Source organism: Helianthus annuus, chromosome 11 (genome assembly GCF_002127325.2).
Source record: "Helianthus annuus cultivar XRQ/B chromosome 11, HanXRQr2.0-SUNRISE, whole genome shotgun sequence".
Taxonomy (NCBI): domain Eukaryota; kingdom Viridiplantae; phylum Streptophyta; class Magnoliopsida; order Asterales; family Asteraceae; genus Helianthus; species Helianthus annuus.
The window spans coordinates 29,925,948-29,947,534 of record NC_035443.2 but is presented as its reverse complement, the minus strand read 5'-3'; the positions used below and the strand labels follow the sequence as shown (position 1 = coordinate 29,947,534).

At 37.5% G+C, this 21,587-nt stretch overlaps 2 long non-coding RNA genes across 2 annotated transcripts; both read left to right on the top strand.

Annotated features, from left to right (window-relative positions):
• The first annotated feature begins 12,476 nt into the window (after window positions 1–12,476).
• Window positions 12,477–15,124, top strand: LOC110891881. Its single transcript, XR_004872306.1, has 3 exons — window positions 12,477–12,781; window positions 13,520–14,018; window positions 15,014–15,124. It is a non-coding gene; the product is annotated as an uncharacterized LOC110891881 (long non-coding RNA).
• Window positions 15,125–18,353: 3,229 nt separating this feature from the next.
• On the top strand, window positions 18,354–21,094 carry LOC110891882. Its single transcript, XR_002565631.2, has 3 exons — window positions 18,354–18,656; window positions 19,395–19,893; window positions 20,889–21,094. It is a non-coding gene; the product is annotated as an uncharacterized LOC110891882 (long non-coding RNA).
• The last annotated feature ends 493 nt before the right edge of the window (window positions 21,095–21,587 follow it).

The following is a 21,587-nucleotide window of genomic DNA, read 5'->3' as shown; positions in this document are numbered from 1 at the left end:
AACTGCAGGCGCGTTCGTAAGCCCGAATGGCATGACTAGAAACTCGTAATGACCGTAGCGAGTTCTGAATGCTGTTTTGGAGACGTCCTCATCCCGGACTCTCAGCTGATGATACCCTGACCTTAGATCAATCTTGGAGTACTAACTCGACCCTTGCAACTGGTCGAATAAGTCGTCAATGCGTGGAAGAGGATAACGGTTCTTCACTGTGACCTTGTTCAGTTCGCGGTAGTCTATGCACATCCTGAAAGTGCCATCCTTCTTTTTCACGAATAATACTGGAGCTCCCCAAGGCGAAGAGCTTGGACGAATGAAACCCTTATCCAAGAGCTCTTGTAGTTGCTTAGACAGTTCTTCCAATTCAGTTGGAGCTAAACGATACGGTGCACGAGCTATAGGTGCTGCTCCTGGAGCTAGCTCGACTTGAAATTCGACCTGGCGATGAGGCGGTAGACCAGGCAACTCTTCGGGAAACACTTGAGGAAATTCACGTACAACTGGAATATCTTCTATTCTTTTCTCTTTTGTCGATGCATCAGTAACTAGAGCCAAAATGGCCGTGTGACCCTTTCGTAAACATTTCTGAGCCTTCAAGAAATAGATGATGCCAACCACAGCACCACTCTTGTCGCCTTGAACTTCGAGAGGTTCCTTTCCCGTACGAGGAATACGAATGATCTTCTCCTTGCATAGGATCTCCGCCTGCAGCTTGGATAACCAATCCATGCCGATGACGATGTCGAAACTACCCAGAACTATTGGAATAAGATCAATCGAGAAGGCCTGACCCGCTAGAACGATGTTACAACCCTTGACTACATGCGCGGCTTCTACACTCTTACCATTAGCTAACTCTACGACATGCTTGGTGTTTAGGGGTGTTGGTGTACGTTTTAACAATTTACTCATTTTCAAAGACATATAACTCGTATCCGCACCCGAATCAAACAAAACAGTAACATAAATATCGTCGAGAAGAAACTTACCCATAACTACGTTGGGATCATTTCTGGCATCACCCTGCCCCAACACAAATGCACGACCCCTTGCTTCATTGCCGTTGTTGTTCCCACCGTTGTTGTTGTTGTTGCCATTTCCCTGATTGTTGTTATTGTTGTTGTTGTTCTGGTTCCTGTTTAGCCGAGGACAGTGCCTTTTGAAGTGCCCTTCTGCGCCGCAATGAAAACACCCCTTGTTGCCCTGTTGCTGATTCTGCTGTGCTTGTGGCTGCTGCTGATTCTGGTTCCCAGGCCGAGGGCTTCTACAATCCTTGGCCTCATGACCCATCTTGAGGCATCTTTGACAGCGACCCTTGTTACACTGGCCACTGTGGTGTCTGTTGCAGTTGTTATACTTTGGGAGGTTCCCTCGATATCCACCCTGCCTGTGGCTGCCCGAGGAGTGCTGATTGGGACTCTGATCACTGTCAGTCTTTCGCTGCTGAACCTGTGACTGAACTGAAGCTGGTCCCTTGCTAGAATCCCCATCCCATTTTCTTTTGTTGTCACTGGGAGTAGCAAGTGTAGCAGAAGTAGTAGCGGTAGCAGTAGCGCTGATACGTTTAGGCAATCTGTTCTGATCCACTGCCTGATCTGTGATGCGATGAGCGAGGCGCTGAATAGCCTGAATGTTGTCAAGATTAGCCGATGTCACATGGCTCTGTATCTCTGGCGCTAATCCCTTGAGGTACAACTCAATGTAGGGGTGTTCAGGATTCGTTTCGAATTCGAAAAATTCGAAATTCGTTTAAATTCGATTCGATTATCAAGAATTCGTTTCGATTATAAGAATTCGAATTTGAATTCGATTCAATTCGAGTCAAGTAAATCGAATACGAATCGAATACGAATTTATAATTTCAAATTCGATTCGATTCGAAATTCGAATAAAAATTATACATTTTTATTTATTATTTTTTTATATAATAAATATATAACTTTTATTAAACTACACTATAATTTCTTTTCTAATTTTTTTCCAAGTATTAAAATTACCCACTACATGACCCATAAGTAAAACCTAATTAACAAATCTATCAATAGATTTCTAAACATAAAAATATTAACTTATAATGTGGAGCGATTATTCCCGGCTTCTCGTTTTGAATGTTAGACTTGTGGTACTTTATTTGAAACTTTTTAATGTGATATCGTGTTTTATGGGTGCTTTAAAATTTCTGTTTCATTTTTATAGTTTTTACATGTTTTAAAGAATCTGAATTAAATCGAATTTATTCGAATTCGATTCGAATTCGAAATTTTAATCGAATACGAATCGAATACGAATTGGGTTTTTTATTCGAATACGAATTCGATTCGAATTCGATAGGTTTTAATCGAATTCGAATCGAATACGAATTCAAGGAGTAAAAAATTTTTTTCGAACAATTCGATTCGAATAATTCGAAAATTCGATATTCGATTCGATGAACACCCCCAACTAAATGCGCTTGATTGGAGGGTCCACCATAGTTGGACACAGCACAGCCAACTCGTTCGACTGTTTAGTGTAAGCTTCGATTTCTGACCCAGTCATTTTCAAATGATAAAGTTCATCTTCCAACTTATGAATGTCTTCCCGTGTGCAGTATTCCCTTTTGATCAGTTCCTTGAAATCATCCCAAGGGGTGGCGTTAGCAGCTGCCAACCCTAAGATCTGCACTTGTGCGTTCCACCAAGTTAGAGCGATCCCCTCTAAAGTACCAGTGGCATATTTCACCCTGCGAGCCTCAGGGCATTCACACATCTCGAACACAGACTCGAGCTTTTCAAACCAGTGGAGGAGTCCAACCGCTCTTTCAGTGCCACTAAATGTGCTAGGACGACAATCCATAAAGTTCTTGAAAGTGTAGACGGGCTGCTGAGCGTGTTGACCTATTGTGTACGAATAGGACAAGGTTAAACACAAGAGTTAATGTAGGATCTAAAGATCCTAGTGTGAGTCTAAACTGCAGGGTATACTACCTGCTTGAGCAGCTGCAAGTGCCGCAGCAACTTGTTCATTAACGAAAGCCGTCAACTGGGCTTGTGTCATGTTAATTCGTCCGGCCATTGATCTTCACATCAAAGGCAACATAAGTGAGAAAGGTTCGCGAATAGTGCGATGACAGAAGAGTGTAAGCACATAGGTGTTCTCAAGCAATAACAAGTAATGAGCAGTGTAATCTAAGCATACTACGAGCAAAGTTCTATGCAATTCTAGCATGCAGGCAATAAACATAAACCTTATTACCTAGTATGTTGAGTCTTGCACGTGGAGCGAAGCGTCGTTGTGGATCGTTGAGAGCACTGTTCTGGTTATAGTCTGGTTTTAATAAAAACGTTTTCCCCATATTAAAACCAAGTTCTCTATAACCAATGGCTCTGATACCAATCTGTCACACCCCCAAAATCCACCAGCGGAGTATCACCGCTTGGGAGCGTGACTGACCAGGATCAAGCCACCAATCATATAGAATAATATATATAGTAAAAGTAATTGCTATTAAACCAAACAAAATCCATATGAAAGGTGTTCCAAAACATAAGTAAGTTATCATTGTTTAGCGGAAGCATATAAATAAAACCCATCATAATAAAGTATCAAATGTCGTAAGTGTTTAACAAGACAATCACGATCCAAGCCCACAACGACCAGCTCCTCCCTGTGCAAGCTCCATGTATCTAACGACCTGCAAGGCATGTAACAGAGGATCAACAACTAGTTGAGCGAGTTCACAGAAAGTAAATGCGTAATTGTATATTCGTTTGTAACATGTGGCTCTACTGGGCCGATAGTACGTTCTATTGGTAGGGGCTTCCCATGTTGTCTAACCACTAGACTATTCGTAACCATAAGTGTTCTACATATCCCGAGAACAGTAACACGTACAAGTTTACGTAGGTTTTACGTAAGTAATCCTTCACAACCGAGGATAGGGGTACGCGGGGGTTTACGTAGGTTTTACGTAAGTGCCTGACACAACCGAGGCAGTAGCGAGTATAAGTTCACGTAGGTTTTACGTGAGTGTCCTTCGCAACCTGAGGACAGTGAGCAATACAAGTATACGTAGGTTTTACGCATGTGTCCTGCACAACCGAGGACGATGGTATGGTAGTCTTGTAACAGTGTAAGTACAGTTCTATTCAATCTCAATCCTTCAATCCCAATTCCCGTGCCCTGGGAATCCCATGCCTTAGTAAGAGTGTGAACTCACCTTGGTTTGCTCGGTATGCTAGGTTATGCACTCACAAGTAATCAATCAAAGCCTAGAGTATGCATGTGTTCACAGTCAGTACATGTTTGTAAGGTTTTGCATGCAAAGTTCATCACAAAGTGTGTGTAACAGTTATCATCAGGCATTACAACCAGTTAATCGTCTTCATACAATTCATGCTTGATAAGAAGAACATGCAGTTAACATACTTCACCAAGTTAACACCCTTAACAGGATTTACACACTAGCAATGTTACACGTCTACTAAGTTAACATCTTTACAGTCATAACGGAGTTAACATGTTTAACTGAATTTACAATCTAACGCAGTTTATCAATAACACACTTTACGGTTTACTAGACTAATCAATTGGCATAACCTGTACATATCTAATAAATGTAACACAGTTAAATCCTACCAAGTTAATCACTTAACAGGCAACCAAAACTCAGATCATATGTTCATGCAATAGACTCGGCTCAATAGATCTTCCACCAAGAGTTCAGACAACATCTCAAAGGTCGGATACAAATGTTTTTATCCCAAAAAAATCGGACCAAGGGGCTCCCCCCCCCCTTTAAATTCGGACAGGGGAGGCCCCCCCTCAAAACTCGGACATCCTTGTGCCATGTTAAAATGTCGGACCAAGGCCTTAGAGCCCTAAACTCGGACCAAGGGATGTTTACCTTTCCAAAAGTCGGACTAAAGGGTGGTGGGGGGTTTAAACTTCGGACAACTATGGTCATCATCAAACTCGGACAACATGCTCATAATAAAAGTCGGACCCCCACACTTTGCAAAGGTCGGACTACATCATGCATTAAACAAACTCAGACTCCCTATGGTCTTGCCAAAACTCGGACCCTTGCCATTCACAAGAGGTCGGACATCCCTTTAAAAACAAAAGGTCGGACTAGCATGCTTCATCTAAAAGTCGGACACATTTATGTATCATATAAAAGTCGGACTAAGGCATCTTGATAACCTCAGACTACAAGTAACATCAGTCATCAAGCGGAACATAAATCATAAGAGTGTCAGTTACGTTCTTCATACGCTCCAGAAAACCCTAATTACGTATCTGTATAGCAGTGATCAACACAACAATCAATATTTCTTCATATCATGCATCAAAATCATCAAGCAATCGATTATACAACTAGTCAATCATCATAATCACAATAATCAGAATCACATTAACGATTACAGAACTTAGCATGTGAAGAACTAGGGTTTTCATGAACACATAATCAAGAATCAAGAATTGATAATAATCAAGCAATCAATAAACAATAATCATTTACCTTGTGTTGATTCTAGAGAAAATGTGGAATCGAAAGTGATGAATAGCTTGCCAATGATGATGTGATGATTGCCAGAGAGAACCAAAGAAGTGAAAGTACGTGCTTGGATTTTTATGTGAGGTTTAGTGAATGATTTAGGGTTAAGTATGATTTAGGTTTCACTAATAACTCTTTACACCCTTTATTATTATATTTTACACAAGCACACCATCTCACAACAATTTCACAGTTTCACCACCAAGTTCACATATTTGACAAGTCTTTCACAATTAACACATAACCATGCATAATCACACAATACACTTCATTGTATCAAAACGTTACAGTTCCATATCCAATTATTTGTGCAATTATACAACTAAACAATACATGAACGTGCAATAAATGCGAAATAGGAATCTTGGAAATTCGAGTTGTCACAGTTTTCATTGATGACATTTTGATATATTCTAAGACACGAGCTGATCATGAACAACATCTTCGTCTTACATTGGAACTCGTAAGGAAAGAGCAACTTTTCGCCAAATTCTCCAAGTGTGAATTCTGGCTTAAAGAAGTTCAAGTCTTGGGACACATTGTCAACGAACAAGGTATTCATGTAGATCCCTCCAAGATCAGTGCGATTAAGGATTGGGATACGCCAACTACTCCTACTGAGGTTCGTTCTTTTCTTGGTCTAGCGGGTTATTATCGCCGCTTCATTGAGAATTTCTCGAAGATTGCAGTTCCTCTAACTGCTCTAACTCAGAAGAACAAGCCATTTGATTGGGGAGTCAAACAAGAGGAAGCGTTTTTGACTTTGAAACAAAAGCTTTGTGTAACACCCCGAAAACGGGTTTGGTAATCAAATCGCGTTAATACTAAAAGACGGATAAAGCACCGTTGGTAGTAAAATTTACCCGAAGAATATTAGAATTTAAATAAATAAACTTGATGTTAATTAAAAGAAGGGTAAATACTTTGAGGAAAACAAAGTATATAAAAGGCCCGAGTTGACGGGACCCGAAATATAAAGGATAGGGAAACACCCCCCACAGATATATAGGTTTCGTACATATATATTAAATATCGGTTATGAACAAGATAAAATAATTAGGAAGTAAATAACCTAGTTAAATTACAAGTCTTGTAGTAATAAAGAAATTGGTTAAAATACACTCAATGTAACTTGGGTGAATTAGAGGGGCCATAAGGGACAAACTAGAAACAAGTTTTAATTAAATAAAACTCTCTACACCAAAACACACACCTTGAGTGTGTGTTCTGGTCGATGTCTTCCACAGGGGCAAAGGAAGTTCCTTTGTTCAACCCTAACTTGCCTAAATCCAAGAAATTGAGAGGCCAAATCAGTCCCAAATCGAAATCCAAGCTCGTATTCATGAACACCAAGTTGAAAGGATCACAAGGTATGTAAAATTGTGACGTTTTGATCCATCTCAAAATTCTAGGTTATTTGTAAGAAACTGAAATTGAGCTTGATTATGTCATGCATGAGTGAATCTTGAAGTAATATGATGTCTAGGAGTAAACCCTAGTCAATAACATGTTAGATTGTTGGAAAAACTATGAGATTCATGATGATCCATTGATAAGCTAAGTGGGTTTTATGTTAATATGATGAACACTAGGAAATAGATTGTTGATCTAGTGTAAATTGACGATTTTGAAGTGAATTCAGAAATTATAGAAGTTAACCACTTTGTAAGATGGTTGATTTATGTGAAATTTGGGGTAAGAGATAAGCTAGAGACATGATAAATAAACATGTAAAATTCTGCCCTTAAGGTGTTCGTTGAAATGCCTCAAAGAAGGCTCGAAACTAGAATTTTGTAGTTAAAACACCTAGTTGTGATGTTTCGACTATTATGCAAAAAGTGATTAAAGAGAGTTCTAAATGTGTTAAACGCGATTAGAACTTTGGTTAAAACGGAGGTCTAAAGATAACGCCTACCGAGTAGTTAAAGAGTGCTAAAACTAGTTGATAACTCGAAAATGCAAATTAGTATACTAATGGGCATTTGACTATTAAAAAGGTCAAACTGACCTATAATACGATAAATAGCAATTTTGATATGAAATGCATAAGGTGGAATAATCGTATTAGAGTATGATTAAACTAACCACCTTGAAAACGATGATGATAGTTTGACGCGTAACAAGCTAGGTGGAAGCTTGGAGTGAAAGCGGGTCAAACAAGTCAAGCATGGAAGAAAAGCGTAGCTCGGATGCAAGGTAAGTGAAACTTACATAATTGTGTAGATTACTTGTTCATTCTATACGTTATAGATGCAATAATGCTAATATTGAAAATGTGGATTTCCGACGTGATTGATACGATTCGGAACATATAAAGATGATAAAAACCATGGTTTATGGCAAAAAGGGGATTCGGTAATGAAATCCGGGACGGGATGGATGTATGAATTAGAAGTCAAAAACCATGTTTTTGATTTAATAGGCAACGTTGGGCATATAGGCCGAACGGGTCAAATGGTGGTGATAACACTATTTGACAATATCGACTAATGCGATTGTCAAGTCTTGTGTTAACAGGAGCGATTAGCGATTCAGTTAATTTCGCCCACACTAAGTGTGATGATAAAAGCGAGGTATAAATTGGGTCTATATGTTGACCCTAGCCAGGTACGTATGCATACGATTATAGTTAACATACAAACTTGGTCAAATATGTATTGAAAGCCCTTCGTAGTAAATGAGGGGCTAATGTCGACTAAAATGCCCTTGAAGGGTAAATTGAGCAAACAACTTATAAAGGTTGTTTAGGAACTTATCTTACGATCTTGTAACCTTTAGACGCGCATGAAAGTTGTAGACATAAACTTTCAAGAGTTAAATGCTTAATTTGTGTGTTGCCGCAAAAATAACACATCCGTAGGATTAAACTCGGAATAAATAGTCCATTTCGTTAAATCCACCACATTCATAGTTGTGGTGGAAGACTAGCTAATAACAAATTGGTGGAACTATGAGGTACATGAGAAATGAGCACCGTTTGTGTTAAAATGGTCGTAAATACCCTTAATGGGTCAAAATAAGATTTTAAACAAAAACGGGTAAATAATTGTGTAGAAACCCGTGTTCAGTACTTAATATGATTGACAATATTAGAATTTAAGGGTTCATGAGGAATGGTGGTCAAACAAACATGTTTGTTTGATAATCACATAGTCGGGTCGAAAATTGTTGAAAAGATAATAAGCCGAAGGCTTAAAAGTCTCAATTTAATTTAATCCGGATGTCAGATCTTAACTCCACATGATGGAGAATTAAATTACAAACATGTAGGAAGAAACGGTAGGTCAAACGGATAAGCGGTTTGAAAGATACGAAAGATTTCGTGTCAAATTACGGCAAAATGGAAAGGTGTGATGCAGGTGCCACCGTAAATTACGGTGCCACCGTAATTTACGGTGGACCTGAAATGGTTTACGGTGAAACACTCCTGATTTACGATGGAAAGAAATCAAAACAAGAACTACCGTAAATTACGGTGTCCACCGTAATTTACGGTGGACCTTGTGCAAAAAATGTATTTTTGATCAGTTTTGTTTTCCGGACTCGTTTAGATGCGTTTTAGATACCGTATGACTAAAGCATTTCATATTTATGAAATATAGGTGCTTTCTGGGATGCCGGAGGACGATCAAGCTCAGCGAAGAACCGAACACGATAAAGATACACGCTTCCGCGCATTGCAACGTTGTAGATTTTAATCAACGAATTCGATCTCGTTTTGTAGAATAACGGATGATTTGTAAAAGTTTTTAATAAACCCGTATTTATATAGCATGTGTAGTCTTAACTACACATCTAATTGTTGGTATTTACATATAAAATAACTAGGGTGTTACAAGTTGGTATCAGAGCCTTGGTTTAAGAGATTCGAGTATGGTGGGGAGGAACCATGCTTGGACTTAAACCTTATGCTCTTGACAAAGAATAGTGTTCGGTTCGAGGCTTGATCGCAAATCCGGTAAGTACAAGTACGTGAATAGTTAGTATGCTAAAGTGTTGTAAACAACACATAGGGCTATCGTGTGATACGCGTTACCCCAATTAAAATGATTGAAATAGTTGACAAAAATACGCGCGTTGACGCGTGTAGTAGAAAAAGCCTTGTATTATAATACGGGCGATTATTGAGGTTGACGTTACTTACTTTTGTGAATGTTTTAATTAAAGGACACTCGCGTTTGAAGACGACGAGAGTCAAACGAATTGTGGATATGATGATGGAACGGTCCGAAGTATGACAAGAGGAGCATACTCACCGAGGACTAAATCGCGTAATGACCGCGCACAAGGTTAATGGCAAAGAACGCCCCTCGGGGAAAACATTACCAGGTGCACATTTTAAATAATAGCATAAATAGTAATATGCAACAATAAGTAGGAACTTAAAAGTTGCATATGTAAATTAAAAACTTGGAAAGACCTGAATAGAAAACCTATCCGGGATATTGTTTCCAAGAAAAACAGATAGAGGTATTACTTACATAGGGCGTGATGTGAAAACTGTAAAAAGGTCATGCGTGTCATGTGTTAATCGCTTACTCTGGCCAAGTAAGTAGCGGCATATGTTACCATGAACTTCTTATGGTGGACACGTTTACATCCGATGTAGTAAGGGCAGGGTGAATGGGACTAATTAAAAAGTGCCCAAATGAATCAGATAAGCAAAATATTTGATAGTAATGTAAACGCACAACCAAGTGACGGGAGCGTATTACATTAGGATAATGAGCCCGAGTGAAGGGACAAACAAGCATGTAAAATGATTTAGACAAGTATTGGGAGGGAGTGTACTTACACTCGAACCCAGAAAACATCAAGCATGTAAAATGATTTAGACAAGTATTGGGAGGGAGTGTACTTACACTCGAACCCAGAAAACATCAAGCATGTAAAATGATTTAGACAAGTATTGGGAGGGAGTGTACTTACACTCGAACCCAGAAAACATCAAGCATGTAAAATGATTTAGACAAGTATTGGGAGGGAGTGTACTTACACTCGAACCCAGAAAACATCAAGCATGTAAAATGATTTAGACAAGTATTGGGAGGGAGTGTACTTACACTCGAACCCAGAAAACATCAAGCATGTAAAACGATTTAGACAAATATTGGGAGGGAGTGATACTTACACTCGAACCCGGAGAATGTAAACATGTAAGATGAGTTAGATATGCATTGGGAGGGGGTGTACTTGCACTCGAACCTGGAAAATGCAAATATGTCCCTTAACGGGTCATTTTTGTAAAACGTCGAACTTAAAGACAAGGTCAGAATATAAAAATGAAGCAAGGTCTTAATGCATACCGGGAGGATTGCAATAATAACGACTTTGGTAAAACACCCGGTTGATGGGTAAGAATTAAACACATACGTAAACCGAGAAACGAGAACATGAATTTAAAGTCAAAAGACTCGGATTATGAGTTATGACAAAAAAAAAAAACCATAAAAATTTCGTAAATAGAAATTCTGATAATTATATTCAGCCATTTTGAGATTGAATGGGTTGAATAAAGTATAATGCTTGAAGGCGTAAGTAAGCGCAAGCCGGATAACGGTAAGCTTGAGACAAATGAAATTCAAACGTAAAAAGAGTGCTTTTACACCAAATATATATATTTTAATAAGACACTAGTAAAAAGAGTGATCTACGGGATCAACATAACCTTTAGGGTTATAAACAAATGAGAGATATACGGACTAAAACGACCCACGGGTCATGATTAGAAAGAAGTTATAAGGACTTCGCCTTAGAAAGGTGAATGTCTAATCAAAAATAGCCCGTAAGGCTAAGTGATAAAACCTACGGGTTAGAAGGAATAAAGCGAGGAAATCAGTTAAGAATCCCCGCATAAAACTAATACTGTAAGGGATTAAATTACGGACTGTCAGTATCCTAGTATGGATGATTGACAAAAGTTAAAGAGAAGATCCTAAAACTAAAACTTCGGTTTTAGTAAGAAATAATGTTTTTTTTTACAAACATAAATTCTGATAGGAATTTAAATAGTAAGCATGAAAGATACAAGTCTTGACACTGATAGGCGCAAGACGATATACTCGAAAAGTGATATTTTCGAAAATGAAAGGTTGATATAAATTAAACATGATGTAACACAATCATGGTCAAGAAATGTAATGTGAAGTAGAATCACATTATAACCAAGCAAGCGGTAAAAAGGAACTGGACAAATAAGTCTAGTTAGTGAAACCGGTTAAGGTCAGCAATTCAAGTTAAGAAATTTGGTTCGCTAGTAAACGGTAAATTCGGTATAACTAAACCGAATAAATAAATTTGAAAATAAAAGGAATTGTTGCTAGAGTGAAAGATTTCACTAGAGACCTTTAAACGGGTCAAAGTAATGGATTCATAAAGAATTCGATAATATATAAAAGCGATGGAAATCGCTAAGTTAACTAAACTAGTAGAAATAACGGAATTACGTTATTTCGAAGTTACACTATGTCGTATGAGATATGAAGACAATTAGTAACTAAAAGATGTTACCGTACTTTTCGGGTAATACTAACGATTGGTTAAGAAGTATAGGTAATGTTTAAAAGACCTCTCGGCTCAAATACATTGAGTTTAAACTCAATGAATTATGTAAGAACAGGTTTCGAGGACGAAACCTCTCTAAGGGGGGTAGACTTGTAACACCCCGAAAACGGGTTTGGTAATCAAATCGCGTTAATACTAAAAGACGGATAAAGCACCGTTGGTAGTAAAATTTACCCGACGAATATTAGAATTTAAATAAATAAACTTGATGTTAATTAAAAGAAGGGTAAATACTTTGAGGAAAACAAAGTATATAAAAGGCCCGAGTTGACGGGACCCGAAATATAAAGGATAGGGAAACACCCCCCAAAGATATATAGGTTTCGTACATATATATTAAATATCGGTTATGAACAAGATAAAATAATTAGGAAGTAAATAACCTAGTTAAATTACAAGTCTTGTAGTAATAAAGAAATTGGTTAAAATACACTCAATGTAACTTGGGTGAATTAGAGGGGCCATAAGGGACAAACTAGAAACAAGTTTTAATTAAATAAAACTCTCTACACCAAAACACACACCTTGAGTGTGTGTTCTGGTCGATGTCTTCCACAGGGGCAAAGGAAGTTCCTTTGTTCAACCCTAACTTGCCTAAATCCAAGAAATTGAGAGGCCAAATCAGTCCCAAATCGAAATCCAAGCTCGTATTCATGAACACCAAGTTGAAAGGATCACAAGGTATGTAAAATTGTGACGTTTTGATCCATCTCAAAATTCTAGGTTATTTGTAAGAAACTGAAATTGAGCTTGATTATGTCATGCATGAGTGAATCTTGAAGTAATATGATGTCTAGGAGTAAACCCTAGTCAATAACATGTTAGATTGTTGGAAAAACTATGAGATTCATGATGATCCATTGATAAGCTAAGTGGGTTTTATGTTAATATGATGAACACTAGGAAATAGATTGTTGATCTAGTGTAAATTGACGATTGTGAAGTGAATTCAGAAATTATAGAAGTTAACCACTTTGTAAGATGGTTGATTTATGTGAAATTTGGGGTAAGAGATAAGCTAGAGACATGATAAATAAACATGTAAAATTCTGCCCTTAAGGTGTTCGTTGAAATGCCTCAAAGAAGGCTCGAAACTAGAATTTTGTAGTTAAAACACCTAGTTGTGATGTTTCGACTATTATGCAAAAAGTGATTAAAGAGAGTTCTAAATGTGTTAAACGCGATTAGAACTTTGGTTAAAACGGAGGTCTAAAGATAACGCCTACCGAGTAGTTAAAGAGTGCTAAAACTAGTTGATAACTCGAAAATGCAAATTAGTATACTAATGGGCATTTGACTATTAAAAAGGTCAAACTGACCTATAATACGATAAATAGCAATTTTGATATGAAATGCATAAGGTGGAATAATCGTATTAGAGTATGATTAAACTAACCACCTTGAAAACGATGATGATAGTTTGACGCGTAACAAGCTAGGTGGAAGCTTGGAGTGAAAGCGGGTCAAACAAGTCAAGCATGGAAGAAAAGCGTAGCTCGGATGCAAGGTAAGTGAAACTTACATAATTGTGTAGATTACTTGTTCATTCTATACGTTATAGATGCAATAATGCTAATATTGAAAATGTGGATTTCCGACGTGATTGATACGAGTCGGAACATATAAAGATGATAAAAACCATGGTTTATGGCAAAAAGGGGATTCGGTAATGAAATCCGGGACGGGATGGATGTATGAATTAGAAGTCAAAAACCATGTTTTTGATTTAATAGGCAACGTTGGGCATATAGGCCGAACGGGTCAAATGGTGGTGATAACACTATTTGACAATATCGACTAATGCGATTGTCAAGTCTTGTGTTGACAGGAGCGATTAGCGATTCAGTTAATTTCGCCCACACTAAGTGTGATGATAAAAGCGAGGTATAAATTGGGTCTATATGTTGACCCTAGCCAGGTACGTATGCATACGATTATAGTTAACATACAAACTTGGTCAAATATGTATTGAAAGCCCTTCGTAGTAAATGAGGGGCTAATGTCGACTAAAATGCCCTTGAAGGGTAAATTGAGCAAACAACTTATAAAGGTTGTTTAGGAACTTATCTTACGATCTTGTAACCTTTAGACGCGCATGAAAGTTGTAGACATAAACTTTCAAGAGTTAAATGCTTAATTTGTGTGTTGCCGCAAAAATAACACATCCGTAGGATTAAACTCGGAATAAATAGTCCATTTCGTTAAATCCACCACATTCATAGTTGTGGTGGAAGACTAGCTAATAACAAATTGGTGGAACTATGAGGTACATGAGAAATGAGCACCGTTTGTGTTAAAATGGTCGTAAATACCCTTAATGGGTCAAAATAAGATTTTAAACAAAAACGGGTAAATAATTGTGTAGAAACCCGTGTTCAGTACTTAATATGATTGACAATATTAGAATTTAAGGGTTCATGAGGAATGGTGGTCAAACAAACATGTTTGTTTGATAATCACATAGTCGGGTCGAAAATTGTTGAAAAGATAATAAGCCGAAGGCTTAAAAGTCTCAATTTTATTTAATCCGGATGTCAGATCTTAACTCCACATGATGGAGAATTAAATTACAAACATGTAGGAAGAAACGGTAGGTCAAACGGATAAGCGGTTTGAAAGATACGAAAGATTTCGTGTCAAATTACGGCAAAATGGAAAGGTGTGATGCAGGTGCCACCGTAAATTACGGTGCCACCGTAATTTACGGTGGACCTGAAATGGTTTACGGTGAAACACTCCTGATTTACGATGGAAAGAAATCAAAACAAGAACTACCGTAAATTACGGTGTCCACCGTAATTTACGGTGGACCTTGTGCAAAAAATGTATTTTTGATCAGTTTTGTTTTCCGGACTCGTTTAGATGCGTTTTAGATACCGTATGACTAAAGCATTTCATATTTATGAAATATAGGTGCTTTCTGGGATGCCGGAGGACGATCAAGCTCAGCGAAGAACCGAACACGATAAAGATACACGCTTCCGCGCATTGCAACGTTGTAGATTTTAATCAACGAATTCGATCTCGTTTTGTAGAATAACGGATGATTTGTAAAAGTTTTTAATAAACCCGTATTTATATAGCATGTGTAGTCTTAACTACACATCTAATTGTTGGTATTTACATATAAAATAACTAGGGTGTTACAAGTTGGTATCAGAGCCTTGGTTTAAGAGATTCGAGTATGGTGGGGAGGAACCATGCTTGGACTTAAACCTTATGCTCTTGACAAAGAATAGTGTTCGGTTCGAGGCTTGATCTCAAATCCGGTAAGTACAAGTACGTGAATAGTTAGTATGCTAAAGTGTTGTAAACAACACATAGGGCTATCGTGTGATACGCGTTACCCCAATTAAAATGATTGAAATAGTTGACAAAAATACGCGCGTTGACGCGTGTAGTAGAAAAAGCCTTGTATTATAATACGGGCGATTATTGAGGTTGACGTTACTAACTTTTGTGAATGTTTTAATTAAAGGACACTCGCGTTTGAAGACGACGAGAGTCAAACGAATTGTGGATATGATGATGGAACGGTCCGAAGTATGACAAGAGGAGCATACTCACCGAGGACTAAATCGCGTAATGACCGCGCACAAGGTTAATGGCAAAGAACGCCCCTCGGGGAAAACATTACCAGGTGCACATTTTAAATAATAGCATAAATAGTAATATGCAACAATAAGTAGGAACTTAAAAGTTGCATATGTAAATTAAAAACTTGGAAAGACCTGAATAGAAAACCTATCCGGGATATTGTTTCCAAGAAAAACAGATAGAGGTATTACTTACATAGGGCGTGATGTGAAAACTGTAAAAAGGTCATGCGTGTCATGTGTTAATCGCTTACTCTGGCCAAGTAAGTAGCGGCATATGTTACCATGAACTTCTTATGGTGGACACGTTTACATCCGATGTAGTAAGGGCAGGGTGAATGGGACTAATTAAAAAGTGCCCAAATGAATCAGATAAGCAAAATATTTGATAATAATGTAAACGCACAACCAAGTGACGGGAGCGTATTACATTAGGATAATGAGCCCGAGTGAAGGGACAAACAAGCATGTAAAATGATTTAGACAAGTATTGGGAGGGAGTGTACTTACACTCGAACCCAGAAAACATCAAGCATGTAAAATGATTTAGACAAGTATTGGGAGGGAGTGTACTTACACTCGAACCCAGAAAACATCAAGCATGTAAAATGATTTAGACAAGTATTGGGAGGGAGTGTACTTACACTCGAACCCAGAAAACATCAAGCATGTAAAATGATTTAGACAAGTATTGGGAGGGAGTGTACTTACACTCGAACCCAGAAAACATCAAGCATGTAAAATGATTTAGACAAGTATTGGGAGGGAGTGTACTTACACTCGAACCCAGAAAACATCAAGCATGTAAAACGATTTAGACAAATATTGGGAGGGAGTGATACTTACACTCGAACCCGGAGAATGTAAACATGTAAGATGAGTTAGATATGCATTGGGAGGGGGTGTACTTGCACTCGAACCTGGAAAATGCAAATATGTCCCTTAACGGGTCATTTTTGTAAAACGTCGAACTTAAAGACAAGGTCAGAATATAAAAATGAAGCAAGGTCTTAATGCATACCGGGAGGATTGCAATAATAACGACTTTGGTAAAACACCCGGTTGATGGGTAAGAATTAAACACATACGTAAACCGAGAAACGAGAACTTGAATTTAAAGTCAAAAGACTCGGATTATGAGTTATGACAAAAAAAAAAAACCATAAAAATTTCGTAAATAGAAATTCTGATAATTATATTCAGCCATTTTGAGATTGAATGGGTTGAATAAAGTATAATGCTTGAAGGCGTAAGTAAGCGCAAGCCGGATAACGGTAAGCTTGAGACAAATGAAATTCAAACGTAAAAAGAGTGCTTTTACACCAAATATATATATTTTAATAAGACACTAGTAAAAAGAGTGATCTACGGGATCAACATAACCTTTAGGGTTATAAACAAATGAGAGATATACGGACTAAAACGACCCACGGGTCATGATTAGAAAGAAGTTATAAGGACTTCGCCTTAGAAAGGTGAATGTCTAATCAAAAATAGCCCGTAAGGCTAAGTGATAAAACCTACGGGTTAGAAGGAATAAAGCGAGGAAATCAGTTAAGAATCCCCGCATAAAACTAATACTGTAAGGGATTAAATTACGGACTGTCAGTATCCTAGTATGGATGATTGACAAAAGTTAAAGAGAAGATCCTAAAACTAAAACTTCGGTTTTAGTAAGAAATAATGTTTTTTTTTACAAACATAAATTCTGATAGGAATTTAAATAGTAAGCATGAAAGATACAAGTCTTGACACTGATAGGCGCAAGACGATATACTCGAAAAGTGATATTTTCGAAAATGAAAGGTTGATATAAATTAAACATGATGTAACACAATCATGGTCAAGAAATGTAATGTGAAGTAGAATCACATTATAACCAAGCAAGCGGTAAAAAGGAACTGGACAAATAAGTCTAGTTAGTGAAACCGGTTAAGGTCAGCAATTCAAGTTAAGAAATTTGGTTCGCTAGTAAACGGTAAATTCGGTATAACTAAACCGAATAAATAAATTTGAAAATAAAAGGAATTGTTGCTAGAGTGAAAGATTTCACTAGAGACCTTTAAACGGGTCAAAGTAATGGATTCATAAAGAATTCGATAATATATAAAAGCGATGGAAATCGCTAAGTTAACTAAACTAGTAGAAATAACGGAATTACGTTATTTCGAAGTTACACTATGTCGTATGAGATATGAAGACAATTAGTAACTAAAAGATGTTACCGTACTTTTCGGGTAATACTAACGATTGGTTAAGAAGTATAGGTAATGTTTAAAAGACCTCTCGGCTCAAATACATTGAGTTTAAACTCAATGAATTATGTAAGAACAGGTTTCGAGGACGAAACCTCTCTAAGGGGGGTAGACTTGTAACACCCCGAAAACGGGTTTGGTAATCAAATCGCGTTAATACTAAAAGACGGATAAAGCACCGTTGGTAGTAAAATTTACCCGACGAATATTAGAATTTAAATAAATAAACTTGATGTTAATTAAAAGAAGGGTAAATACTTTGAGGAAAACAAAGTATATAAAAGGCCCGAGTTGACGGGACCCGAAATATAAAGGATAGGGAAACACCCCCCAAAGATATATAGGTTTCGTACATATATATTAAATATCGGTTATGAACAAGATAAAATAATTAGGAAGTAAATAACCTAGTTAAATTACAAGTCTTGTAGTAATAAAGAAATTGGTTAAAATACACTCAATGTAACTTGGGTGAATTAGAGGGGCCATAAGGGACAAACTAGAAACAAGTTTTAATTAAATAAAACTCTCTACACCAAAACACACACCTTGAGTGTGTGTTCTGGTCGATGTCTTCCACAGGGGCAAAGGAAGTTCCTTTGTTCAACCCTAACTTGCCTAAATCCAAGAAATTGAGAGGCCAAATCAGTCCCAAATCGAAATCCAAGCTCGTATTCATGAACACCAAGTTGAAAGGATCACAAGGTATGTAAAATTGTGACGTTTTGATCCATCTCAAAATTCTAGGTTATTTGTAAGAAACTGAAATTGAGCTTGATTATGTCATGCATGAGTGAATCTTGAAGTAATATGATGTCTAGGAGTAAACCCTAGTCAATAACATGTTAGATTGTTGGAAAAACTATGAGATTCATGATGATCCATTGATAAGCTAAGTGGGTTTTATGTTAATATGATGAACACTAGGAAATAGATTGTTGATCTAGTGTAAATTGACGATTGTGAAGTGAATTCAGAAATTATAGAAGTTAACCACTTTGTAAGATGGTTGATTTATGTGAAATTTGGGGTAAGAGATAAGCTAGAGACATGATAAATAAACATGTAAAATTCTGCCCTTAAGGTGTTCGTTGAAATGCCTCAAAGAAGGCTCGAAACTAGAATTTTGTAGTTAAAACACCTAGTTGTGATGTTTCGACTATTATGCAAAAAGTGATTAAAGAGAGTTCTAAATGTGTTAAACGCGATTAGAACTTTGGTTAAAACGGAGGTCTAAAGATAACGCCTACCGAGTAGTTAAAGAGTGCTAAAACTAGTTGATAACTCGAAAATGCAAATTAGTATACTAATGGGCATTTGACTATTAAAAAGGTCAAACTGACCTATAATACGATAAATAGCAATTTTGATATGAAATGCATAAGGTGGAATAATCGTATTAGAGTATGATTAAACTAACCACCTTGAAAACGATGATGATAGTTTGACGCGTAACAAGCTAGGTGGAAGCTTGGAGTGAAAGCGGGTCAAACAAGTCAAGCATGGAAGAAAAGCGTAGCTCGGATGCAAGGTAAGTGAAACTTACATAATTGTGTAGATTACTTGTTCATTCTATACGTTATAGATGCAATAATGCTAATATTGAAAATGTGGATTTCCGACGTGATTGATACGAGTCGGAACATATAAAGATGATAAAAACCATGGTTTATGGCAAAAAGGGGATTCGGTAATGAAATCCGGGACGGGATGGATGTATGAATTAGAAGTCAAAAACCATGTTTTTGATTTAATAGGCAACGTTGGGCATATAGGCCGAACGGGTCAAATGGTGGTGATAACACTATTTGACAATATCGACTAATGCGATTGTCAAGTCTTGTGTTAACAGGAGCGATTAGCGATTCAGTTAATTTCGCCCACACTAAGTGTGATGATAAAAGCGAGGTATAAATTGGGTCTATATGTTGACCCTAGCCAGGTACGTATGCATACGATTATAGTTAACATACAAACTTGGTCAAATATGTATTGAAAGCCCTTCGTAGTAAATGAGGGGCTAATGTCGACTAAAATGCCCTTGAAGGGTAAATTGAGCAAACAACTTATAAAGGTTGTTTAGGAACTTATCTTACGATCTTGTAACCTTTAGACGCGCATGAAAGTTGTAGACATAAACTTTCAAGAGTTAAATGCTTAATTTGTGTGTTGCCGCAAAAATAACACATCCGTAGGATTAAACTCGGAATAAATAGTCCATTTCGTTAAATCCACCACATTCATAGTTGTGGTGGAAGACTAGCTAATAACAAATTGGTGGAACTATGAGGTACATGAGAAATGAGCACCGTTTGTGTTAAAATGGTCGTAAATACCCTTAATGGGTCAAAATAAGATTTTAAACAAAAACGGGTAAATAATTGTGTAGAAACCCGTGTTCAGTACTTAATATGATTGACAATATTAGAATTTAAGGGTTCATGAGGAATGGTGGTCAAACAAACATGTTTGTTTGATAATCACATAGTCGGGTCGAAAATTGTTGAAAAGATAATAAGCCGAAGGCTTAAAAGTCTCAATTTTATTTAATCCGGATGTCAGATCTTAACTCCACATGATGGAGAATTAAATTACAAACATGTAGGAAGAAACGGTAGGTCAAACGGATAAGCGGTTTGAAAGATACGAAAGATTTCGTGTCAAATTACGGCAAAATGGAAAGGTGTGATGCAGGTGCCACCGTAAATTACGGTGCCACCGTAATTTACGGTGGACCTGAAATGGTTTACGGTGAAACACTCCTGATTTACGATGGAAACAAATCAAAACAAGAACTACCGTAAATTACGGTGTCCACCGTAATTTACGGTGGACCTTGTGCAAAAAATGTATTTTTGGTCAGTTTTGTTTTCCGGACTCGTTTAGATGCGTTTTAGATACCGTATGACTAAAGCATTTCAGATTTATGAAATATAGGTGCTTTCTGGGATGCCGGAGGACGATCAAGCTCAGCGAAGAACCGAACACGATAAAGATACACGCTTCCGCGCATTGCAACGTTGTAGATTTTAATCAACGAATTCGATCACGTTTTGTAGAATAACGGATGATTTGTAAAAGTTTTTAATAAACCCGTATTTATATAGCATGTGTAGTCTTAACTACACATCTAATTGTTGGTATTTACATATAAAATAACTAGGGTGTTACACTTTGCGACGCGCCTGTCCTAACATTGCCTGAGGGCAATGATGATTTCGTCGTTTATTGCGATGCATCTAAGTTGGGCCTTGGCTGCGTCCTGATGCAAAGAAACAAAGTCATAGCATACACATCAAGACAGTTGAAGATACATGAGAAGAACTACACCACTCATGATCTTGAGTTGGGTGCAGTTGTCTTCGCTCTCAAAATCTGGAGACACTATTTGTACGGTACAAAATGTGTGGTTTTTACTGACCACAAAAGTCTTCAACACATCTTCAATCAGAAAGAGCTCAACATGAGGCAACGACGTTGGGTTGAACTTCTAAACGACTACGACTGCGAGATTCGCTACCATCCCGGTAAGGCGAATGTTGTAGCCGATGCTTTAAGTCGCAAGGAACATACTAAGCTTCACTGTGTACGTGTCCAATCTGTTATTCAAACCGATATCCAAGCCCGTATATCTCA